Here is a 15,294-nt window from a genome sequence, read left to right as displayed (position 1 = left end):
CACACATAAAACACAACATCCATGGCTAAAACTCATGCCAGATAGTATGATGGCTGCAAGCAAGAACCTAAGACAATGCAAGGAGTACAGGTCCTGGTCAGACACTCAAAAGGCTACTAAGTAGGGGCTGACATCATGGAGAGTCGCTTGGCATCAAAAAGCCCAAAATCGGATCGTGTGTCCTCAAACTTAAACTGGTGCTCACACATTGTGTCCTCGAACTTAATCGGGTGCTCACACATTTTACTTATCTTAAGTTTTATTAACAATCACACATTTTATTTAGTTACCACTTGCTTAAAACTTCTTATCCTTCATCAACCTCCGGCTCCATGAACGCCGAGCTGCAAGATAGAAGCCCCCTCCAGATGCTACCCTAGCCTACCCATGCTCATCCTACAACAAGTTCCCGTGGGCATGCATACTCCCATCCCAACCCCAATGATCATAACTTTCGACAAATCCACAGAAGATTGGGCCTCGCAAGTCACCCAACAAATGTACGCGCACGTACTCATGTGTAGCGCACCACCATCACGAAGATCATAACACAAGGACAGGAATGAGAACACAATGCAAAGAAAACACCCAACTGAAAGCAACATGGGAAGGATGGATTCTACACAAATTTCAAAGCCAATAAAATCATACATCATGAAATCACTAACCGGCCTCAATCCGAGAGTATGGATTCTACACGAATCTTAGCATTCATGAAACAAAAGCAAAGGTCCAACAAAAAACATAACAAGTATAAAATCACTCAACCAAACACAACGTCGGGAGTACGGATGCAACATGCATCCCAATGCAACAAAAGATGCAATAGTGGTCTGATTGATATCCAAATGGATCATCCAGGTCCACGAATCACATTGTGCCAAGAAAATTCAAAAAAATAGGGTGGTACGCAAAACGAGGTAAAAATTTCAAAAATTCAGAAAACTTCAAAATTAAAACCCATTTGGCCTTTGGGTTCAAAAACCCCAAAAATCCAAAAATAAATGGAATCGAACACCGTATGCAAAAACGACCAACATAACGGTGTAAAATTCCAAACCCTCATCCCAAAAACAGGGAAATGTTCATACCCGCCCAATTGGGTAGAACTAGCATACAAAAACGGAGGGGAACACTAGTTCTCAGCCTCCAAACAAATGGTTACCAAAAACAGAAGCAGAAATAATAAAAAAGGAAAGCCCTACCTCACAGCCAAAAGGGCAAAACAAGAATCCGAACCATAAAATAAATATCCCGCAGAAGTAGCTAAAAATTGTGGCAATCCAAGGTTTCCCCGAGCTGGATCCAACGAGGCCAACTTCGAGACGATCCCACGCCCATAGCTCCCACAATGAACAAAACAGTAAATCCTCATGAAGAGGATTTTAGGTTTTACTCTCCAACTTTCCAATTTGAAAGTGAGAAGTGAGGAATTAAATTCCTCTTTGGATACTTATTCACTTTTCGGGTGAATAATCGATTAGGGCATTTAACCAGCCAATCTAGTTAAACCCTGAATCGACCCAAACGAAGATAGGCTATTCCTATAAATAGGAATTCATCTATGGCAAAGCTGCCAAAAATTAAAATAAATCAAATAAAAAGCCCGAAAACCCAAAAACACAAAAATCACCTTAAACAACTTTCACGACAATGTGAACCTCTAAATGCACAGACATGCTTACTGGTCTAATCACATAATGCAAATGAGTTCGGATTTAATAATCACCAAAAGGTTTAAATTAAACATTTAATTAAAGATACGTCGACCATATAAGGACGACATTGGTAAAATATGAAAGGCTGAATCACTAACTCCATGTGCCACAGCGAGGGATATAAATCCTGCACACTAAACAACACGATCAAGTGCAATTGCATATAATAACATAGTCGAAGCAATAAATGCATTAAATCACCTAATTTAACCATTTATTTAATTATATTAAAAATAATCTATTTACATCACTCACGTTCGCATAAAGCATAACAACGCAGGAATGAAGTAAATAACCATAGCATTAAATTCATCACATAACAAAATCAGAGGTATGTCCAAATACCAGATAACATCATAAAACACACTGTCATCTCAAAATGGCATCATCATGTAATATGATTAACTGAACACTAGTCTAATACCTATGATACTGAAATCAAAGAGTAACATCTGACCCTCGGGTCATCTCAAATGTAAACATACATGAGTAACAAATATCTCTCTAATCAGAAATATAACAAGGTAAATGCCCGCAACACATAACCAAATAATCCAACAAGAACAATTCATTCTAATTACTTAAGCATTTAATAATGATTGATTACTCTGCATTAAAAAGGCATTTAAAACACATAAGCAAACACATTCATAAACATGACTAACCACTGCTACATGAACCTAGTCCTGTGTAGCATGCTAATAGAACATAGTGCAATCTCTGCACACATCTCAAGGTAATCACAAAACAACCTCATGATACCACATCGATCCTGGTAACCACTGGCACAAACCTCAGTGAACCAAAAATCACATCATAATCTCAAAGATCAGTCAAAAGCATAAACAAAGAAACTGATACAGAAACATAAATCCAAACACCTCAACGGTGTAGACCACTTAGGGGCACAATCATGATCCCATCACAAAAAAAGATCATCAAGGTTGCATCCATCAAGATGACTTACAAAAGTCAAATGGGAGAGGCACTACACAAATGATTGTTAGGTCAACCTTAATCCAAAGGATTTACCCTAGATTGATACAATTATTAGAAAGTAACAGTAAGGTTTGATCTGATAACATATTACAACTCACTTATAGATTATAGATCTTTGTTTCAGTCATCTATTCTACTTAACATTCATACACTTTAGCTCTGTTAGCTTGTTTACTCTTCAATAATTCATACTCTTAAGCCTTCTTTCTTTGCATGCCAACTACAGTCACCTCTGTTCAACCACTCAATGAAGTAACACCCTAGACTCCTTGTCTCCCTTAGGTTCTTGCACATGAAAACCTTTGCTTTTGACAAGCTATCTCTATAAATAGTGAATTCAGATATTTTTTGACTTAACCACAATCGTTCATTTTAGGGTTAGGTAGGATTAGGTAGGATACAATGAATCTACCCACGTTTTCATTTGGTTTCTCTAGAAACTTCTTCTACAATCTTCCTTAAATTTTCCTCAAAATAGTTTACCTTGAATTCTGTGCCACTAGCTCATCATAGTTATCTTCCACACACTTCACATAATTCAAGAAAACAAATTAGTTGGCTCAGATTCATCAAATCTTTGATTTAACATTGTTTGTTATTACTTGATATTTATATTATTTTGTCACTTGGCCAACACTATTTCGCTCAGCAAACACTAAAGTTTAGTGATGCTCGAAACCAACTAAACTTTACTCGATGTATACTAACATACACTCATCTTGCGCTATTTTTCATCTTTGCTTGAAACCTCTTATTTTTCACTCAGCTTCTAGTGATTTCTACTCGTCTTGTATTGACTACTCAACAAAGCTTGGCAAAAACTTTTTGTACTTGATCTTCTTCTAGTCTTACCTTGAGTAATCTTTCATTTTAGACTTTAAGTAGATTAAAAATACACTGTAGTATCAATGTATTACTGGTTTGTATGCCTAAAATGTTGGCACACTACTATGGGTCATTATATCCAAGATTTCTTAAAAGTGAGGTCTCAAATGGCGACTCATAGCTCTCTATTCATGGAGTGCAAGGTTTGCAATGGAGGCCCTTAGTTTGAACTAGTTCATGCCCATGCAAGTACACCATGAAATGAGAGATTCAAAGAGGAAAAGAAAGAGTGCTACTCTCCATGATCATCAAATATTTATGAAAATGAAGATGCAAGCTAATCTAAATGATAACAATGCAAAACAAAGCAAGATCTAATCTATGAAAGAAAGATCTAATCTATGAAAGAAAATATGACTCTAAACTAATATGCACATGCAATGATAAAAGCCCATGATGAAAGCCATGGGTGCAAGAGAGAATGAGACAAGAAGATAGAAGTTCTCCACAAAAGCTTTAGCATTCAAAACTCCTTCTTCAAAATTTTCTCTCCAATCCTGTAGCATAACAATAGCATAATCATGGGTATCCAAAATGAGGAGAGGGCTCTCCCTTATAAAGAAGATTGGATGATCTAGATTGAGAGAAAAAAGATTTAATCAAGGGTGGAGAAATAATGATCTATGTGAAATAAGGATCCACGAATGAGAAAAGAGGAGTAGTTGAGAAGAAAGTGGAAAGATAAGTCCCACTAAGAAATATGTGCATTTAAGTGTAAAGAAATTAAATAAAAGAATTTATTTTATTTCCATTTTCATCAAAAAGAGATATTTAAGTGGGATTTTCATTTAATTAAAAGGGAGCAAGTTCTTTTAATTAAATAGGAGATATTTAATTAAATTAAAAGAGGGGTTTTTCTCTTAATTAATTAAATGTGGATGAATTATTTAATTAAAAGAGAGGTTTTCTTTTAATTAAATGGGGACTTATTTTATTTAATTAAAAGAGGAGATTTTATTTTAATTAAATAAGACTTAGGATAAAATGATCAACTTTAGAAAAATAGAATAATTGAATTTGATCAAGGAAATTGATTTAAATTGGTTTAATAAAATATTGCAAACCATTGATTCAGAAAATTTGATAAATTGATAAATTGAATAATGGGGGCCCATAGTCTAGGCGACCATTTTAGGGTGCATACATTTGCCCCTCTTTGACTAATGTGTGATCGATTTGGGAACACATGTAGTCAAAGAAGGAAATTGAAATGTGAGGTCGATTTGGGATCACAAAACAACCTAGATGTGTGGTCGATTCGGGAACAAATCAAGAAAAAGAATACAAATAAATTTTGACTTGAAAAAGTCAAGGATAAAATTGATAAAACTGAATCAAAGATTGAATTTGACAATTACTGCCCCCTCATGATTGAAATCGAAATGAGATAGAGGAGAAACAACAAATTGATAAATTTGATCAAATCGAACAAAAGATAAGGTTCTTGATATAAGATGAAAGATATAAGAATCATAGAACCAAGGTAAATCATCAAGCATGAAATATTATGCCCCAAAGGTGATTTAGAAGAAAAGAAAGTAGGGAAATAGAAAATGTAAGATAGAGGTTTGAAAGAAATAGAAAGAAATAGAAGGAAGAAACGAAAATGCCCCAAAATCAATCAGCTGTTTAAGATAGAAATTTTGATTGAGATCACGAAAGAAGATAAACAAATGAAAATCAAAACATGACCACAGTTGATTAAAAGTCCACAAGAAAGATGAAGGGAGAACCCTGTCAAACTTACAATGCAGCCTAAAAATGCAAACTAACATGAAGTCTAATAATGCAAGCTACATGAAAATGCAAAGGTGTACTTGCAAAAGAGAAACTATAACATAGGATTTTTGTGTTCATCATTCATTAGAGAATGTAAAAGAACTTATTTTCATCATTGGGCCATTATTAACGGACATCGAAAAATCACACAATCATCACTAGTCACAAGTGCAACTATGAAGATATGAATGTAATTCATATTGGATTGGAATGTGGAAAGATTCTAATATAAGCATCAAAGACATAAAGGTCAAGATGACTTCGATGTTAGCTTACCCAATTTAATGTAGCAAAACCATGCTTGCATCAAGACATAGATGCCAAGATGACCATAAGAACGACTGTGCAAAAACAATCAAGGGTGATGCCTCAAATCTCCTAAGTGTTTCAAGGGGACAACAAGAGATACTCTAGAGTTTCAAGACCACATCCGCAAGCAAAAAAAAAAAAAAAATATGCCCCATGCCCCAAGTCCTCTAGCGATGCATCATGGAGAGACTTATCAGACAAGGACACTCAACAAAAATCAATAATAGTCAGCACACAAAGAAAAAATCATGACATAAGTCAAGCATTAAGTGTTGCATTTAAAATTTAAGTGTGTTAACTGATACTGAGTTCTGAGGATAAGGATCAAATGCTTGTAGGAAGGGAAGATCACATGATGATACTGGGTAAGACCAAACCAATAAGTGTTGAAAAACACTCGATGTCAACAGTTGTATTGTAAAATACAATTGGGGTGGTGTTGAAAAACACCGTTTGCAAGGTGTCCTAAAGACTAACACATCCAAGAGACCAAAGCTAACATAGTTATGCTCCCTAGACAAAGACCAATTCCAAACCAAGGCAACAAGGACAAGGCATGATGGAAAAAGGCTAAGTGTCGAGGACATGCGCTAATAAATAGGGGTGCAAAGACCTCAAGTAGTGCTAGTTTCCAGGTTTTCACCACTTGGATTTTTTAATTTTTAATTTATTTATTTTTTTTCAGGACTTTTTTTTTGTATTTTTTCTACCAAGGCACCTGTTTCCAAGTTTTCACCAAGGCACTTTTTTTTTTTTTTTTGAACTTTTGAATTTTTTTGATTTTTTTGTATTTTTGGAATATATAAATTTTTTTGGAGATACATCAGAGTGTCTATTGCTAGGTTGTCACTAAGAAGATCATTTTTTCAGGACATTTTTCAATTTTTAGAATTTTCACAATATATCATTTTTTGCATTTTTGAAATATATCAATTTTTTTTTTAAATTTTAAAATATATATTTTTTTGTATTATTTGAATTATATCATTTTTTTGTATTTTTTCAGGATCAATAAATATGTACAAATAATATACAATGCCCCCAAACAAAAATAAGTACCAAACTCTCAAGCATGATCACATCGTGTAGTCCCAATGTTTAGCAAGGTAGAGGACATGATGGAGCAACAAGTTGATAAATATGATGGATAAGGAAGGAGTGTATGAAGGAAGTGGAAGTGATCTTCAAGGACTGACTCCTCAAGAGTACCCAAGCTAGGGAAAAATTGTCATGTAAAGAACATTTGGACAAGAAATGAAAGGCTAGTATAAGATAATTCAAGAAAGCATAATGTAAAAGTGGGAAAGATGCAATTCAAAGGAGTAGACATGTCAAGAGACTTCATAGCATCATATTTTACTCTATTTTTATTAGATCAAGACCAAAGGGGTAAATGGGAAAATGATAGTGAAAGACTATAATAAATGGAGGAAAACAGATATGAAGGCTAAACATGAAAGGAATGAAAACAAGATCATCATAAGATAGCTCACAAGATAACCAAATGTTTGTGTATAGGTCAACATTGTCAAGATCAAAGAGAGAAGATAGAATGATTAAAGATGTAGAAGAACTACCATGATGCCTAATTTCCAGGTTTTCATCGTGGTACTTATCCAAGGTGCCACAAGGAAGTGATTCTCACCATAGGATGAATTTATTTCTGTTTACTTTTGCTACCAAGGTGCCTGATTACCAAGTTTTCACCAAGGCACATTTTTCATTTTTTCATTTTTTGTTCAAAATTTTTTTCAAATTTTTTGAATTGTTTTGAATTTTTTTGGAAGAAGTCAAGCTTTATAGATAACGTTCCTTGAAAATTTAAACCATGATATACAAAGGATTTGAAATGATATTCTCAAAGATGCTAATAGGGAAAGGAAGAGGGAAGACAAAAATGGAGGATATGGCTTTATGCAAAGTGAGTGAGATTGAGAAATGGTAATGAAGGCAAGATCAATGTCAACACACACCTTGAAGGGTGGCAAGAGGATGAAGAAAATGTGAATGAAGGAATAAGTGAAGGAATATGGTGAGTAGATAAAAGAGGTTGTAGTTTAGGCACATGGAATGGAAGAATGCTTTTGGAAGAAGATGAAGTGGAATTCTTTGGAAGCTTGAATGTCAACTTCAATTGTTGTTCAACATTAGACTCTCTCAAGAGAGACTTTGGAATCCATATATATGTAGGCCTCTTTTCATTTCTTTTTGATGGTTTAGAGATAATATCTTCAATGATGGATTTTGGAACCCATACTTATCTTATAATTTTTTTCTTAGATATCTCTTTTGACTTTATGCTCCCATGTCGATTAGAGGAGACATGGTGGTCTTTTTTATATGGATTCTTGAATTGCTTCTTTTTCTTGTATTGAACATTCAAGTTACTTCCAAAAGATTTGGGACTTGTGGAAGAAGAAGGATGATATGACTGGTTTAGGTGAGTGAGTGGATGAAAAGGATTCAAAGATATGCATCTATGTTGATCTTGAGAAAATTAGGAGAGGGAGGGACATAAGGACCCAAGATGGATGGTGAATTAAGAGAGTTGGGAGGGGAAAGTGAAGGGACATAAGGACCCAAGATGGAAGGAAAATGTGAAAGATTTAGTATTGGTGGGGGAGGCCCAAGGATGGATGTGGAAGATGCAAAAGGGTAATCAATAAGTTCATCAACATCTATATCACAATCAAGGACATCAACATCTTTAAATGAGCATTAGGATTTTCAATAGGATCATGAATATCTTGAATAGGAGCAACTTCTTTGATAGGATTACTTAAAGCTTGAGAAGACTTAGGAAGAGTAGAAAGTGGAAGGGAACATGGAGTGGTAGAACAAGAAGATGGAAGACTTTGATCTTGACAAAGATCTTTGGATAACATAAGCATAGAATTGTTCTCTTGATTTTCAATACGCTCAACATTGGAAGTAACAACATCATCTTTAATAACCTTAATGGAAGTATCATCTTTGGAAGGAGCAAGTGTACTAAGGTCATTTTTATTATCAATAAGCTCAGTGGTGCAAGCAGTATCTTGATCTTGCTTAGGAGAAGACTTAAGACATGGTGGACTGAATGAGAAAGGGCGCAAGGGATCAAAAGAACCATGAAATGTATCACAGACATCGTGAAAATAATTGGATGACATGGAGAGCTCTTGATCTTGATCTTTCTTTATATACTTTTCTTTATCATTTTTAGAATCCTCTTGACATGAAGCCACTCCTGAGGAGAAGGAAGCATGTTGGAATTGTATGGAAGACTTTGGAATACATGATGAAGGACTAGCTGAAGTAGGCATTATAGTGCATGAAGACTTAGGCTCTTTAGGTTTAGCATTATCAAAAGTATTTGCAGCCCGGTGAAGGTTAGCTTGAGTTTCTTTAAGAGGTAGACTTTGAGGATAACTATAGGGAATTGCATGAAAAGCATTAGGATATTTGTTGGATGAAGGATTGGTAGAAGATTTCAGAGACTCAAAATCTTTAGGGGATGTATGGATATTGGAGAAAGTAGAAGATGAAAGAGAACCATCACGAGACAAAGGTTCAACATTAACATGATCTTGCTCAAGAGTGTAATCTTTATTTTCAACATGAGGATTTTGAGAAGAGAAACTCTTGTGGCATTGATGTTTTATTTCAGCTGAAAAAATGCTTTCTCTTCCTCAAAAAATGCAAATTTATCATTTAGGTATTGTTCACAAAATTTATCAATGTTGTTTTCAATATTTGAGTCATATGGATTACCATCAATATCTATATGTGACTCATCTCCTTTAAGCACAAACATAGGACCAGGGGGACTTTTAGGATGCGTAGGAATATAATAGTCATCATCATCATAATCATTGTCACTATAGGAATTATAGATAGGCATAACACAAGAATTTTTATGTTGTTCATTATGGTCTATCTCAATAAGAGGAATAAGACTCTTGGTAGAAGTAGAAGAATGATATTTTGAAGAAGAGGTAGGTAAAGACCTACATGAATGATATTTAGAAGAATCATCATAAGACTTGGAATATGAAGAATGAGAATGATATTTAGAAGAATCATGATAAGACTTAGAAGATGAAGAATGTAAATGATATTTAGAAGAATCATGATAAGACTTAGAAGATGAAGAATGTGAACGATATTTAGAAGAATCATCATAAGACTTAGAAGATGAAGAATGTGAATGATATTAAGAAGAATCATCATAAGACTTAGAAGATGAAGAATGTGAATGATATTTAGAAGAATCATGATAAGATTTAGAAGATGAAGAATCTGAATGGTATTTAGAAGAATCATAATAAGTCTTAATAGATGAAGAATGTGAAGGATATTTAGAAGAATCGTAATAAGACTTAGAAGATGAAGAATTTGAACGATATTTAGAAGAATCATAGCGAGACTTGGAAAATTAAGACATATTTGGAAGAAGGATATTGTGATTTGATCTTGCACATGATCCTAGCAAAGGTGTTTGATTTATCCATTTTTTAAATCACTTTTCTCACAATGTTAGCATCCATGTATCTATTGGAGTAACAACACTTTTCAAATTCAAGAAGGAGGTGGATTTCATCTAAGCTCAAATGAAAATCCCTAAAAAGATATCCAAGATCCATGGTTCTAGAAGAAGAAGAATCAAGCATGAAAGAAGAGAAAGAATGAATAGAAGAAGGTATACTATATGATAATAAGAGGAAAAGAATCAAGACGACATGAAGAAGAGGAAGAATGAAAATGGGAGATTAGAAAGACATGGAAGATGAAGAAGAAAGAAGACCAAGAGTCATTTTGGAAAATTTGATACCATTTGAGATCATTTGAATGTTGAACAACATGTACTAGCACTTGTAATCAACATGAAAGAAAAGGTACTATTTGATAGGATAACCCTAAGAAACATTGGTACCAAACTAGGATAGTAAAAGCTCTCACTTGTCCAAAAGAGATGTGATAAGATAAAATATTGCAATAAGCATGAGCCAACACTACCATGGAGGTGCCCACAACTTTAGGTGAATACCCTAGCACATAGGGACCAGGAGGATGATTTACCCAAATTTTGAATAATTAAATTGAATTTTTATGAAAGTGAATGGACAAGAGATTACTAAGACTCTCCAAGTGTGATATCAAAGGATCCAAGTGTATATCTTTCTCAACAAGGACAGTTTCTAACTCACCAACTCCAAACAAGGTCTCTTGTGAAATTAATGATTACTAATTCAAGAGGTCAAAGCACAATAACCCAAGATGCAAAAAGGCTTCTAACAATGGGGTAAGTAGCCTAATCCAAATAGGATCAACCTAGGGAGACTAGAAATAATGGGATAACAAAGTTATTTGATCGTAAAGTCTCAACTCAAGAACTCAAATTTTGTTTATTTTAAATGTCCAACTAGATGTATCAATAGATTATTAATCATGAACCAAGCATGCAAGATAGAAATCAAAGATTTCAAGCAAATGTCTTCAAACAATGAGCAACGGACAAAAAAACTTTGCAATGAATCAGAATAGTGTCGTAATATCAATCTCATCCCTAAAATCACTACCGTGTATGTTCTCAAAATGTTTTTCAATCATGCACATAGTCCTAGAAAAGAAAATTTGGTAGCACTATGGTTCTTAGTTATGTTCAACTCTGCAACTTTTGCAATCTAGAGTGGGTGGAATCCAATCTCGGTGCACCAAGGTTTTGACATATTCTGAGAATTTAATCAATCGGAGATATTGAGGAGATCTAACAACCCAACAAAAGACTACACCTGTGAGGATTTCCCCCACAAGGAAATTTATATAGCGGTTACTATTACCACATCAAAAATGGTTATTATCGCTTGAGGTACCGTTAACGTGGTTGACCCAATAAAGGGAATGTCCACTCTGTTTTAACCCTCTCTAATCAAGGTAGAGTCACAAAGTTGTACCACATGGGGACTTGGTTTGGATTCAAGGGTTCCAAGTTTCTGATGTGCCCAAAAGAGAACAGAGCATACTCCTCTAGCCTCTTCACCTTACCTAAACATAGCAAACAAGATTCTTTGACACACTAATTTGAAATCACCTCACCAACTATTTGGAAAATCCAAGCAGAATAGTGAAATAATAACAAATATCCTTCCCTACCTACAAGAGGATCCATTGTCAAGAGGAGCTTCACATGTAAAGCACGTGAATGAAGCTCAGTCTCTCAAGATCTCTCAAATAGTGTTCATAGGGCCTAATTATTATGTGAAACACAAATGCGTGAAAGCAAATCTAGATTCAATTTTAAAGCCCCAATTGAAGTGTGAATCTATGAAAGCATGTAGAAACACTTAAGCCAAACACATGAGATGTTCATTTTAGTTTCAAATCTAAATGTTTTAGATTTCAAATGCAATACCTGGTAATCCTTGAAATGCATCTTTTCTTTGTTGTACCTTTTGTTTATGCTTGAACGCTCGCTCGCAACGAACAAAGCCACAAACAAAATAAGCAAACACAAGATATGCAATATATGTCCAACTCATGCAAAACTAGGGTTAGCTCTAAAAATATAAATTTTAAGACTGGTAATAATCAGTAAGTAACCCAAATGAAAGCCCACATCATGCATTGATTCATTGTAAAAATGAAATGCAAACTATTCATTAAATGCCTTTTTTTTCTGATATGAATTCGGATCCAAAACTCAAAATACAAAAAAGTAACCCCTATCAAAAATTAGAGGGCTTTCCAAAAGTGCAAGAATTTTGAAAAGATCTTTTAATTTGTGCCCTAGAGAGTCATTTTTATCAAAATAGACTAGTTTTTATAAATCGAATTATTGACCCCTAATATGACCTCTAAAATCAAAACACAAAGAACCAACTCTATTTAAAATTCAGAGAGCTTTCTGAAATTGTAAATTTTTTCAAATAATGTGCTGATTTACTCCCAAAAATGATTTTTTATGAAAAATCATAAACAATGAAATATGTTTCAAAAAAATCTAAAAAGTGGACCAAATCTTTTTGAATATATCACCACCCTACAAAAAAAAAAAATTAGATCAAAATACCTAGCCTTTTGAAAGATATGATCAAATCTTTCAAATCTAGGGTTTCTTTGAGTCTACAAACAAATCTGCATAAAAATTAGCAAGCAAAGGTGGGTTGCCCTAGGGTGGGTGCCAAAAATGTATGCCTAAAATGTGGGGACACTACTATGGGTCATTATATCCAACATTTTTCAAAAGTGAGGTCTCGAATGGTGACTCATAGCTCTCTATTCATGGAGTGCAAGGGTTTGCAATGGAGGCCCTCAGTTTGACCTAGTTCATGCCCATGCAAGTACACCATGAAATGAGATATTCAAAGAAGAAAAGCAAGAGTGCTAGTCTCCATGATCATCAAATATTTATGAAAATGAAGATGCAAGCTAATCTAAATGATAACAATGCAAAACAAAGCAAGATCTAATCTATGAAAGCAAATATGACTCTAAACTAATATGCAAATGCGATGATAAAAGCCCATGATGAAGCCATGGGTGCAAGAGAGAATGAGACAAGAAGATAGAAGTTCTCCACAAAAGCTTTAGCATTCAAAACTCCTTCTTCAAAATTTGCTCTCCAATCCTACAACATAACAATAGCATAATCATGGGTATCCAAAATGAGGAGAGGGCTCTCCCTTATAAAGAAGATTGGACGATCTAGATTGAGAGGAAAAAGATTTAATCAAGGGTGGAGAAATAATGATCCATGTGAAATAAGGATCCACCAATGAGAAAAGATGAGTGGTTGAGAAGAAAGTGGAAAGATAAGTCCCACTTAGAAATATGTGCATTTAAGTGTAAAGAAATTAAATAAAAGAATTTATTTTATTTCTTTTTTCATCAAAAAGAGATATTTAAGTGGGATTTTCATTTAATTAAAAGGGAGCAAGCTCTTTTAATTAAATATGAGATATTTAATTAAATTAAAAGAGGGTTTTTTCTCTTAATTAATTAAATGTGGACGAATATTTAATTAAAAGAGAGGTTTTTTAAAAATTAAATGGGGACTTATTTTATTTAATTAAAAGAGGAGATTTTATTTTAATTAAATAAGACTTAGGATAAAATGATCAACCTTAGAAAAATAGAATAATTGAATTTGATCAAGAAAATTGATTTAATAAATTATTGCAAACCATTGATTCAGGAAATTTGATAAATTGATAAATTGAATAATGGGGGCCCATAGTCTAGGCGACCATTTTAGGGTGCATACAGGTCTTAGTGATTCTTTTACATACCAAATAACTCAACCTTTGTTTAGGTTCTATTGTTATCTTTTTCAAACCCTCTTAATTGATCAACAAAATTATAGGTTTCAGACCAAAAATAAATTGTCTTACCAGCAGGTAGCAAGTTTGACATCATTGAAAAAATAATGACTGTTTCATTATAGGTTCTTCACTTCAAAATAATCTTATATTAACAATCTCCCTCTTTGGCATTGATAGCAAACCAACACCAACAACAATACCAAAAAGAAAACAAATCTTTGAAATTTATCCTATAGGGTAATGCGAGCTTTATCAAGTTCCTTTATTGATCCCTCTTTCTTATATCTCCCTCTTTAGAGTATCTCTCCCCCTTTCTGATATTCAGGTATTCTATCTCTCTTTTGTCTACTCAGTACTTATTTTTAGGTATTCTATCTCTCTATTTGGCAATAATACCAAAGACTTGTCATCTCAATATGTAGATATAATCAATTCCATATTCTCCCTTTGTCATGTTACATATGATTGTAAATCTTCTAATTTAGCTCCTTCATTACTTTAGGTAGCCCTTGAAGTAATATCCACTGCATCAAGTTTTAAGATACAACATTCAACTCATTTGATGCAGGGCACTATTCATCCTTCTTAAGTAGCTTTGGATATGGATATCACCCCTAGTTTACCTCTTAGATACTTATGAGCATCCTTAGGTAAATCTTTTGTGAACATATTAGCTATTTATTCTTTTGTATTCAAATATTCTATCCTCACTTCTTTGTATTGAACTAACTCTCTCAAGTAATGATACTTTATTGTAATGTACTTAGTCTTTGTGTGAATCACAGGGTTCTTTGATATGTTTATAGAACTTGTATTATCACAATAAAGTAACACAGGTTTAGTGATTTCCTCCTTCATACCTTTGAGTAGCTATTTGATCCATAACACATTTGTACAATTTATTGCAGCAGCCACATGTTCAACTTCAATAGTAGATTGAGATATGCAATTTTGTTTCTTGCTAGTCCAGGTGACCAACCTCATTCCTAAGAAAAATGCTCACTGCTTGTGCTCTTTTTGTCATCAATGTTTCTAGCCCAATCAACATCTGTGTAGGCTCTTAACTCAAATTTTTCATTTTTCTTGTAGCATAGACCATAGTCTTTTGTTCCTTTTAAAAAAACTAAGTATTTTAACATCCATCAAATGATTCTCCTTAGAATTTGTAGAAAATCTTACAACAATCCCAACAGATAATGTAATGTCAGGTATGTTATGTACTACACATTATAACTTTTCAATCATAGACCTATACAATGTTTTATTCACATCAACAGAGTCATCATTCTTTGACAGTTTGT

The sequence above is a fragment of the Cupressus sempervirens genome, chromosome 10 (genome assembly GCF_028749045.1).
Source record: "Cupressus sempervirens isolate cs-2001-9-10 chromosome 10, ASM2874904v1, whole genome shotgun sequence".
NCBI lineage: Eukaryota > Viridiplantae > Streptophyta > Pinopsida > Cupressales > Cupressaceae > Cupressus > Cupressus sempervirens.
This window is presented reverse-complemented; position numbering follows the sequence as displayed.